The sequence below is a fragment of the Triticum dicoccoides genome, chromosome 2A (genome assembly GCF_002162155.2).
Source record: "Triticum dicoccoides isolate Atlit2015 ecotype Zavitan chromosome 2A, WEW_v2.0, whole genome shotgun sequence".
NCBI lineage: Eukaryota > Viridiplantae > Streptophyta > Magnoliopsida > Poales > Poaceae > Triticum > Triticum dicoccoides.
This window is the reverse complement of record NC_041382.1, coordinates 242,354,063-242,366,324: the sequence shown is the minus strand read 5'-3', so window position 1 is coordinate 242,366,324 and position 12,262 is coordinate 242,354,063.

Here is a 12,262-nt window from a genome sequence, read left to right as displayed (position 1 = left end):
GGCCGGCCCTTGTTGGCGCGCCAGGAGGAGGAATCCTCCTCCTAGTAGGAGTAGGATTCCTCCCTTTCCTACTACTACTAGGAGGGGTAAAGGAAGGGAGAGAAAGAGAAGGAAAGGGGGGCGCCGCCCCCCCTCTCCTAGTCCAATTCGGACAGAGGGAAGCGCTGCCTGACCTAGGTCGGCCCCTCTCTCTTTCCCTTATGGCCCAACAAGGCCCATTAGCCCCACGGGGGTTTCGGTAACCCCTCCGGACTCCGGTAAAATCCTGATTTTACCCGGAACTCTTCCGATGTCCAAATGTAGGCTTCCAATATATCAATCTTGATGTCTCAACAATTTTGAGACTCCTCGTCATGTCTGTGATCATATCCGGGACCCCGAACTACCTTTGGTACATGAAAACATGTAAACTCATAAAATCGATCGTCACAGAACTTTAAGCGTGCGGACCCTATGGGTTCAAGAACTATGTAGACATGACCGAGACATGTCTCCGTTCAATAACCAATAGCAGAACCTGGATGCTCATATTGTTTCCAATATATTCTATGAAGATCTTTATCGATCAAACCGCATAACACTATACGTTGTTCTCTTTGTCATCGGTATGTTACTTGCCCGAGATTCGAACATCGGTATCCCAATACCTAGTTCAATCTTGTTACCGTCAAGTCTCTTTACTCGTTTCGTAATGCACTATCCCTCAACTAACTCATTAGTTGCATTGCTTGCATGGCTTATAGTGATGTGCATTACCGAGAGGGCCCAGAGATACCTCGCCGACAATCGGAGTGACAAATCCTAATCTTATATATGCCAATTCAACAAGTACCATCGGAGACACCTGTAGAGCACCTTTATAATCATCCAGATACGTTGTGACATTTGGTAGCACACAAAGTGTTCCTCCGGTATTCGGGAGTTGCATAATCTCATAGTCATATGAACTTGTATAAGTCATGAAGAAAGCAATAGCAGTAAACAGAAATGATCAAGTGCTAGGCTAACGGAATGGGTCAAGTCAATCACATCATTCTCCTAATGATGTGATCACATTGATCAAATAACAACTCATGTCTACGGTTTGGAAACTTAACCATCTTTGATCAATGAGCTAGTCAAGTAGAGGCATACTAGTGACACTATGTTTGTCTATGTATTCACACATGTATTATGTTTCCGGTTAATACAATTCTAGCATGAATAATAAACATTTATCATGAGATAAGGAAATAAATAATAACTTTATTATTGCCCCTAGGGCATATTTCCTTCAGCATCAACTAGTTATGCAGAGCTAATTTTATTCATCTTCTTTTGGTTTTGACTTCATAAGGCAATATCAGAAAATAGGAAGGAAAAGAGTAAGTTAGGGGATGTTGGCGGTACTCTGAACCGACGCAAATAGAGACTCTCTAGATTTGCCATTGCTGCTACTAGTGAAGTTGAAGTCCCAAGTCTACATGATGAGTTCATCTCCCGTACTCCACGATCGCAGGTGCTTGCTCTAAGTTGACAGTGTGATAATTGGTTTCATGTTGCATATGTTGTCTAGTCTATGTTTCTTCTTTTTTGATTAAATTGCACCTTCTGAGTTTATACGTTATACATGTGCATATGACACGCCATTCTGTGTCTAGAATACACTGCATCTATCAATCATACCATGTTCTTACATCAAAGTACTGCTGTTGTGTATCCCGCATCAGTCACTCATGATTGGACGCTTTTAACATGGCAGTTTGATAGTGGTTGCATCTTGCATTGATTTCTACATTGTACTGCTTCTAATTTTTCAAAATGCCACTTATGACAAGACACTTTTAACTAGGCAGAGTGAAATTGGTTGCATCTTTCATATGGTGTCTAGCTTGCATTGCTTCTATTTTCTTGAAAATCCTTCTACTTAGTTTACACATCGTAGTTGTCAATATGTCACGCCGTCCTATTTTTCTTACATATTCCATCCTCATACGGTTGTCTTACATCAAAGTATTGCTTGTCTATATCATGCATCAATGAGTTCTGAAGAGCGATTTTATTCTTTTGTGTTGTGGGTATGCCTTGACATGGCAAAGTCAAAAAGAGCAGGGAAAAGAATATAGTAGGGAATGGTGTTACTCGTCGAGTGAAATGGAAAAGGATCTGCCCTCAAAATTCTGCTGGTACTTATAGTGCAGTAGAAGGTCCAAGTCCACCGGCTAAATCTACAAACACAGTATCACCTGCTCCACCAGCTGCAGCATCCGCTTCAACTGTACTAGCATCTCAACGAGGTACTCGTTCATTTGCTCTAGAACTGTCCAGTTCCCAAGCTGCATTCACACCTAACACTACTTCTGAAGCACTGCTGACACAACATTACTTCACAAGATCAGATGAACCTCATGAGCATCAACACCAAGACGGTACCTGACCGAGTCAATTTGCAGTAACATGCTCCTTTATATGTACTCTCAAAGTTTGATGTGCACTAACACTTTCCATATTCGTTGTTGAACTAGCACCACGGCGAGAGTGAAATAGATATCAGGGATAATGCTTGACAGATTAACAAAATCTAAAGGAGGAAGAATGGAGATCCATTTTGAGGCAGGTCTAAAAAGGCCACGTGATGCTACGGAGTCAGCCAAGTTAGTATCAGAGGCAGACATTGCCGTTAGGTGTCATGCACGTATCCTCCCAACGTGGATCCAGTACAAGAATGGGAAATACAATACTCAGTTTAACACCTTCCTTAACCATTTATCCATAAGTAATGTTATTCATTGCAATTTGTAATATTGTATTGCTCTGTGCCATACTTTTAGCTTCCTCCTAATAAGACTCACATTCTTTTTTCAACAGATGAGGTTCAAGTTGGATACGAAAGATGATGCAACTAAACAAGCATGCACTCATGTTTTTCAGTCTGCTCTGCGGCAGTATCGGTACCACCTTAGAAAATCTCACTTTCAAGGCAAGGCTAACAATGAAACCGCCCAAACATCTCCAGTGGAATATATTACAGATGAACACTGGACAGCCCTTGTTAAACACTGGTCTGATCCAAAGTATCAGGTAGGGTATATGTATTTGATCAGACCACATATTGAACTAGTATTTATGTATGTGCCTTACAAGTGTATCTTCTTCTAGGCTACCTATTTGAAGAACAAGACCAACCATTCTAAAGTGAAATTCCAATAGACAACAGGATCTCGTAACTATATTGCACATTGCGAGGCTCTTGTAAATAGCTGCTACTTCCTTCTTTTTTCTGTGTCATATTATCGTATCTTTATTGACTTGTTCCAAATACAGAGGAAAACCCGTGCGGACCAAAAAGAACCTGAACCAAATGCAGTGCAAATCTTCAAGGGTTGCCACACCAGCAAGATGAAGGGCATGAGCACACCAGTTCAGGCCGCTGTTGTAAGTCCTTACTCCTCCTGCCTTTGAACTGATTAGTATTGTGATGTGTTCATTTAACTGCTTGGTTTGCAGCCAATGTCACTTACTCTGTTCACTTTTATACACGGTTGTCTTAACGTATCATTGCACCTTACATGGTTTAAAAGAGATGAAGGTTATTCTTTTGGTCTTGATCTGTAATCTAGTTGTGATGTTCACGTGCGCACACAATGATAGAATAGCCTATTTGTTTTATATCTATTTGTCCATGATATGAATGATGTCATACTATGTTCATCCTACTTTAAACCATGTATCTTTATCCTTAGATGTCAATGAATGTGAGGAAATAGACAATACATTAGGCATGCTAGATGGACATATGTTCCGAAAGTGATTTTATTATGTAGTTGGCACTACAATACATGCCAATGTATTACAGTAGTTCACCAAAATAAGTTATATATAAACATGAAACCTACTTTGTTTGTTTTTATCTCATTAGTAACTTATCTTGTACACTAATCTACAAGTTCAAACTTTCAGCAAGCTATGGAACAAATGATTGAATAGCCACAACCACCTGAAGGTGACGAGGCTACCACAGCCACAATGTCACCTCTTGCTGCAGTGCATTAGTATCTCTCCACTAAGAGTGCAAAAAGCACCCTCCTGTGTAATTCTGGGTTGGTTGTCAAGGAAACCTCGTCCAAATCGCCTACTGAACAAAATCTTCTGGCTAAACAGAGTGATATATCTGTGCTCCAGACACAAGTCCAATCCCTAATGGACGTTGTGTCAGAAACAAAAATAGTGGTTGACAAATGTCGTGAAGATATCAATGGTTTTGAAACCAGACTATCAGACATTTGCTTCATTGTTCAAGAGAAATGGCGGAAAAAAGGGGAAGATCGTGCTGCTCCATCAGATTCTACAGCCTGAAACATAAGCACTCAGGTCAAATGATATGTGCTTCTATACATCTGATGGTGCTTTTATCTGGAAGGACTGTAAACTTTATGCCAACATGACTTTTGTTGTATGGTTGGAAGTTATTTTGTTGTGATACAACATTCATGATGCTGCCAAAGGCTGCAGAAATTACGACTCTATTTTTGTATAGTGTAGGTTTATCTTAGTAATGGATTCGGCCGAAAGCTTCGTAGGAGCCCAACATGCCAACATTCGTCGGGCCCATTCCAATTGGGCTAAAAACGATTCTGGGCCGAAATTTGCATGTAGCCCACTAAAAATATCTGGGCCTAAATCAACATAAGCTTTCATATTTTTCTGGCAGGCATGTGCACATAGTGGGCCTTTAACATGCCTAAATATAATTTGGGCCCTCGGTAATAATAGGTTGTTTACATTTGTAAATATATCAAGCCCATAAAAAACATGGGCCTTTAATAGGCCGAAAGTAAGATTGGGCCCTGATTGTGCCAAATAACCCACTGGTCTTAGCAGGTCAAAATGGTGGCCCATTTACAATGCGGATCATCCCCAGGCCAAAATTCAGACGGGTCGTAAATGCGTCAACCTACTACACGGGCCTTTAACAGATCGGAAGTTCGGCCGGCCTTGATTAGTGTCTTTTTTATGGGCCGTTAGTAGGCCCGATGTGGCGTTGGGCCACATACGGCCCATGTATTCCGTCCAACGTTAACAGGCCGAAAGTCACAACAGACAGAAAGTTGCCCAAATCTTTAGTGGGCCTCTAACAGGCCGAATGTCAGACATGGCCGAATATGACCCATATCCTTCAGGGTCGTTTATGGGCCAAAAGTTTCTATGGCCTATAAATGGGCCCAAATGAAGCAGGACCTTTAATAGGCCGGAAACACACCGGGTCGTAATTCGGCCCAAATTCTTAGCGGACTGTTAACAGGACAGAATTGACCATGGGACGCGATGATGAAATGTTTAGGACGGGCCGTTGACGGGCCGATTTGACACTAGCCGTATGGGCCTTAACTGGGAATGTTGGGCCTTTAGCTGGGCCAGCCCATTATGGTCTGCAAAATCTTGTGGGCCTTTAGCTGGGCCGGCCCATTATGGCCCGCTAAATCTGGTGGGCCTTTAGTTGGGCCGGCCCATTTAATCTTTATGGGACACTTTTGGGCTGCTCCACGTGTCAACGTATCATAGGCACATCTCTCCCATCGGATGAGTGACACCTGTGCCAACGCGTAGCCAACATGTGGTTCCATCAGCCAATGAGAATTTTACACGTGGAAAATCGGCAATGGTCGTGGCTGTTAGCGGGTTATCGGATCCAAAACCGGACCCGGTAGCTTAACGGCGTCCCGTTACGGTGGATGCCATGTGTCGGTCACCCTTGACGAAAGCACTTCTACGCGCGATTTATCGTCATGGAAGTGGACACTTCCGTGATGATAATTTTGGTAATGCCATGGAACACTTCTATGACAGCATAGGTATGACTATCTTGATTCTGTCACAAAATCGTCATGGATGTACATGCATGACAGAAAACGTGACATACCATGACAAACACGTATCATCACGGAAGTGTCTTTTTTTTGTAGTGAATAATATCAAGTTTCTTCTCTATGTGTTGAAAATCTTGAAGTTATCCTTGTTTTACTTTCCTATGCAAGTTGATTCTTGTTCCCACAAGTTGTTGTAACATCCCAAATTTTTAATTTGGAATGTTATACATAGGTCATTCATGCATATCATATTTTACTACATTTTTTCTTTGCGATCTCAAAATTCTAAGCAACTCAAAGACCCACGGAGAGAGTTGAGGATTTCATGTTTTTCATATTTGAATTTTATCAAATATCGAAACAAGGATCACCACAACTAGGAAAATGCTTACCAGTAGCGCTGGTTTTTGAGCTACCAGTAGCGCGGGCACCAGCGCTACTGCTAGGGCGCGTTTCTAAACAAGCGCTGTAGCTAAAATACTTAGTAGTACCGCCTCTTTCTCTACCAACACTACTACTATATATGATCACATTGTAGTAGTGCCCTATTTTCTCCCCGCGCTACAACTAGGTTAATAGAAATTAAAAATAAGAAAGTGTCAGAGGCAATATTCATTTAAATCAAGACAAGTCCAATGCAAATAAACTAAGTTCGCAGAACCATCTCACGAGCATTAACGACAAATACCACATTTAATATAACCACAGATCTCACAAACTCATATATAGTAGTCAATAATGCATGGATAGATCATAGTTGATAATTCTACTAGGTAGTCATACTAGCATATATATGGTTCAGCATCCACACGCATGCATGGATAGATCTCACAAGCATATGTAGTTCTTGATGATATCGATGACGACCATCATCGTCAAGCCTGGGCGGTGGGTGTTCCTGATAGTAATTAGGATTGCCTGTCCGACATGAAGATTCTTGCCGATGAGGAAGCTCTTCCACCCAACCGAGCTGAAGTGTGTGCGATCGTCCGTGTCCACGCCGTACGCACAAGTGGTGATGGAGCCCCTCGCGGTAAGGCGTATTCCAGCAGAGCCTTCTTCATCAGACTTGATACCAAAACTCTCAGATAGGCTCTTTGGCAATTTCTGAATAAGAAAAACATATCAATTAATAAGTAGCCTCACACATTCTACACTATCAAAAGATAGTACTACATTTGTACACTAAGTATAACAATAAATCATATATATATCATTGGATTCACTAAGCATATAAGATTCACTAAGCATATATATCATCGGACTCTACACTAAGTATAACAATAAAGCATATATATCATTGGATTCACTAAGCATATAAGATTCACTAAGCATATATATCATCGGATTCACTAAGCATATAGATCATCGGATTTACTGAGTATATAAGATTCACTAAGCATATATATCATCGGACACTACAGTAATTATAACAATAAAGCATATCAACAAATTACTACAGTATATAAGATTCACTAAGCATATATATCATCGGACACTACAGTAATTACTACAATAAAGCATATCAACAAATTACTTGTCAGGCGGGTCACGAATGGCACCCCGACGAAGTCAGCACGTGGCGGAATGATGTCCCATAGGTTGCACACCTCCTCCTCGCTCAACTTCATTCTTTGAGCTACGATGGCATCACCGAGTGGGTCGTCATCATCCTCATCATCCTCATCGTCCTCATAATCTTCTGCTTTGTTGACATAAATCACGGCCAGCTTGGGTCTTTCAGCTCTGAAGGTGAAGCTGATCAACTCACCACCGGTGATACGCATGTGGTCGATGAAACGGACCCATCCATCTCCTCCCACCCGCGTCATCTTTCGTCCTTTCTCGATCTCCATAGTGTAGGGGGCCCCAAGAGCCTCAAAGTCACAGAGTCTCCAGTCAGATTGTTGAATTCTGACCTCACATTGCATGGGATGATATGTTACAAAAAGCAAAATGATATATACACGATGCATTAATAGCAATAACACTAAAAACAAAATAGTAGTTACTAGTTTCATATAATTTATTACCGCCGCATGAATAAAACTAGACTCGAAGTAGATGCCAAACAGCGTGCCGGTTGCAAGGCTGCTGGCGCACCTTGACTTGCACCGTCGACATGGTGGTGGTGGTGGCGCCATTTCCCTAAAGCAATATGATTAAAGGATTAACGATCCAAAAAGTAAACATAAAGTTTTCATAGCTAGAGTTCACATGGCAAGAAAAATAACAACTAAAAAGTAAACATAAAGTTCAGTCCAGGGGAACACTTTATCTATTGCCACATTCAAAAGTTAAACCAGCTTAGAATCTTCCAGAACACAATAAGTAAACATCCATTCCACCTTTGGCATCAGATGCACAATAATTAAAACTATAAAAGGCAAACACCCCCCTTTTCGATCAGATACAACTCTTTGTCTATCTGTGTTTTCTTTTTCTGAAATTTACCAAAAATGGGCTCACTAACAGTATCATAAGAACTTAGCAATTTGAGCATCACCACATACATATACTCTCTTCAACCTGAAAGAGAGTATCGAATCAAGCATTGATTTTTCCATGAAACCATATAACGGTGAGGGCTTCTTGGTCATATCTTTATGTGCATCAACAAAGAAGCTAGTGGCAGTAGCCAAGAATTGAAACCCTCAACCATTGTTGTCATATCAGAGCTAAAAAAATGCTCACGATTCTACGGTCGAGCACTATGATTGTTCCAGCGAAGGAATGACAAATAGTTACAAGTACTACATCAATGTTCCTAAATGTCGAAAACAATAGTAACGACATGGATGCCCCTCTCTAATCCATAGAACACTAGGCACCGCCGCCGCCACCACTCCTCCAGGGGCAACAGCCAAGAATTGAAACCCAAGTTTCAATTATACGTGCTAAAAGCCTCTACTTCTCTAGCTACTCCTCTCTATTCTCCTCAGTTTTGGTGAGCAACAAAAAGCCTCTACTTCTCTCACCTAAACCCTCTCTCTACTCTCTCCCCAATCACGCGAGGAGCATGTCGCATCGAAGCGCGGAGCCACCGTGCAATCCCTAAATCCCAAAACATGGCGAGCCGCCGCGGCAAATCGATTGGAGCCTAGCTAGTGTGGCACGCGCAGGGAGGAGGAGATCGAGGGGGACTTATGGGGCTGGAGCATCGGAGTAGGCGAGAGGCGACCGCGCGTGGTGGCGACGCACGACACAGTCGACGGGGGTGAGGCGGCCGGGGATGAACCCTAACCGCGGCGGCATCGTCGGGCGGAGGGGATCGATTGTGAGAGTGTGAGAGTGTGAGGGGGTGCGGGGGCACTCGGGCCGGTTTTATTTTGCTCTAGTAGTAGCGCTGTTTAGAGGCCGGCGCTACTGCTAAGCCCACCTGCTGTAGCGCCCGTTCGAAACAAACGCTACAGCTAAGTGGGCTACTTCTTTTGCCCTGCGGCCCATCTAACCGTAGCGCGGCCCAAGCAAACAAACGCTGCTGTTATATATTAGTAGTAGCGTGTTTCCTTCCCAGCGCTACTGCTAAATACTAGTAGCGTAGGGTCATAAACAGGCGCTACTGGTAAACTTCTATCTATAAGCATTTTCCTAGTGGTGCACTTTGGTTTTAATTATTTTTCTCTCTAAAAATATTCCATACTAAAATATATGAGAGGAGATAATATGACTTCTCCAAAATAAAAGGAATATAGGAGGAAAAATATTAAAATCAAATAAGTAATTTCTTTTTGGACTTTTATTGCTATTTTAATTGAATTAGGAAAAATATGTGTTTTTCAAAATTGCATTAGAGGCCCAAATAAATGTTCACTTTGTCCACAATATTATTAGAGGACCGTGCAAATTTACTTTAGGATTTTTGGAATCTTTTTAGTATTTCTTTTATTTATTTTTCTGCGTCAATATTATTTAAAAAAAGTGCACCGACCTAACCAGGCCGTGCCCGATCCGGACACTGCCCGGCCAGGCTTTATAAGCCGCGGCCCGACCCAGCCGCCAGCCCCGCCGCCCCAAACCCTAGCCGCCGCGCTGCCGCCTCGATCCACGCACCACCGCAGCCTCCAGCTCGTGCCGCCAGCGCGACGCGGCCTTCCGGTTTTTCTCGTGAAAAAACAATCGGTTTTTTTCTAGTAAACCCTAGATTCGTTTTTCTAGATTTCGGTTTGGTTCGGTTTTTTAGTCGGTTTATTATTTAGCGGACGTTCGTCCGTACGTTAGTTTTAACGAACGCTATTCGGTAGTTAGCCGCAGACAGCGAACGTTCGTTTGTTAGCCTGTTCGTCTTGTTTTTTTTCAGGGTTTCTCCGCGATTATTTTCGATCACGATTTCTGCCCTAATCTTCGTTTTAGTTTATCTTTTTGCTCGTTTATCCAAATCAGGTGAAACAAGTGCCTAGATCTTCGTCTCGAAGCCCTCTTTCTGTTTAACCAACTTGAACAAGATTTTGGTACTGTAAAATTTGACTTTAGTCCATATTAGTAAACGGATCTTGTTTCTTTCGTAGTTTGAGTTTCGTTGCTCCGTTTGATTTGATTCTTTTTGCAAATTGAATCTCTTCAGTCGAGTTTCCAGATTCGATCTTCCTATTTGAGTTTTATCCGTGCATCTTCCTTGATTGCTTATGTATGCTATTGTTGTTTGTGATAGAATTCCCGGAGTGTGAAGCTTGATAGTATGAGTCTCTAGGATTTGCAGATCGTCAGCAAGGCAAGTAACACATTGATCATACCCCTTTATTACCCAATTTTTGTGCATTAGTTTCAACCCTCACACATTGCATGAGTAGGATCTCCTAGCATGTGGGTCTGGGAGGTAGATGATGAGCTAGAACCTATCACCTGTTTTACTATTAAACCCGTGGGAGTTACTTCTACGTTATGCTTATATTGCCATGCTATGCTTGTAGATGTGGTTTGGGTTTGAGTGGATCCATGACAGATGTGAGTTTGTTATTTCATGGTTTAGCTTAAGGTGGAAACTTTAATACACATCTAGGTGGATTGCTTGTGGGCACCTGGAGAATCCAGTGTTGTTCTAGGATATCCCGGAGTACCCGTGTGATCATCCTACAGTCCGCCACCCAAGCTCAAAGGGGTCATGAGATTATTCATGCTAGAAACTTCCGTGTGCAGCCACAAGCCATTATGGGCTCTGGCATAGTTGTGTATGTTGTGTGACCTCTTTCAGTGGTAGGCTAGTAGATGTAGGGTAAAGTAGGTGTAAGTGTCTACCCAGAGTAAAGAGTTAATGCTTCTGAAAGACTGTATCTCGATCATCTATTTCTCAAACATCATGTAGTGCGAGAAATTCAACGGAGGGGATCGAGTCTTGTGGGGAAAAGTGCACAAATCTCTACAGAGTGTACAAACTAATCATGGTTAGCCGTGTCCCCGGTTATGGACATCTTGATATCTGGTACTTGAATTATTGATTGGATCTCATGATAGTTAAATAAAATCTATTCCTTTGTTGTAGGAAAAATTGGCTTTTCAGAAAACAATATAACCATAGAGCCTCCACCAGCCATATATTCATGTAGTGATAGCATTTATCTGTTCTTTGCTCTACTGTGTTATTTTGCCAGCATATTCCATGTGCTGGCCCGTTTCGGGCTGCAACATATCATATTGCAGACTTTTCAGACGAGGAGTAAGGTGTGCTAGGTCGTTGTCATGCACTCAGCTATGCCGTTGGAGTTGATGGACTCACTTTATCTTCCAAGCCTTCCGCTGTGATCTTAATTAGATGGCCTTAAGCCATATTTATTGTATTAAGTTCTTTCTTGAGACTATCGATGTAATAAGTGTGTGATTGCTACTCTGTTATAAACCCATTCGAGTACTGTGTGTGTCAGCATTACCGATCCAGGGATGACACTGAAGTAGAGAGACTTGACCGTCTGAGGTCAGGTCGCTACAAGATGGTATCAGAGCACATGCTGAATGTATTACACGACCACTAAGATGAGCCATAGGCCACTCTTCTCTACTCATTTTTGACTCCTCTCCATTTTATACTCTTTAGGATGGCGGACTCAAGGAACAAGTTTGCTCAACCGAATGAAGACACACCCTTTAGACGACACTTGAAGGAAGTCACTAGGTACCTGAACATCGGAATACCCAGCTTCACCGGGACCTACACCGCCACTTTACCAGAAGAGGAGCGTTTGATGATTCAAGTTCAACTTCCAGGAAGGACATTCATGCCAGATACGGAGCCCATAGAGTTTTCCTTTGATACACCAACCTGGAGTCTTGGAAAGCGCATGGCAGCCCACATCGCTATGGGACGCATCGGCGAAGTCTACAAAAAGTATCTTAATTAAGGACACTATCTACCAGATATGTGGGCGCTGAGATGAGCAATGGGAGATGATCAACAACAACAACAACAACAACAACAACAACAA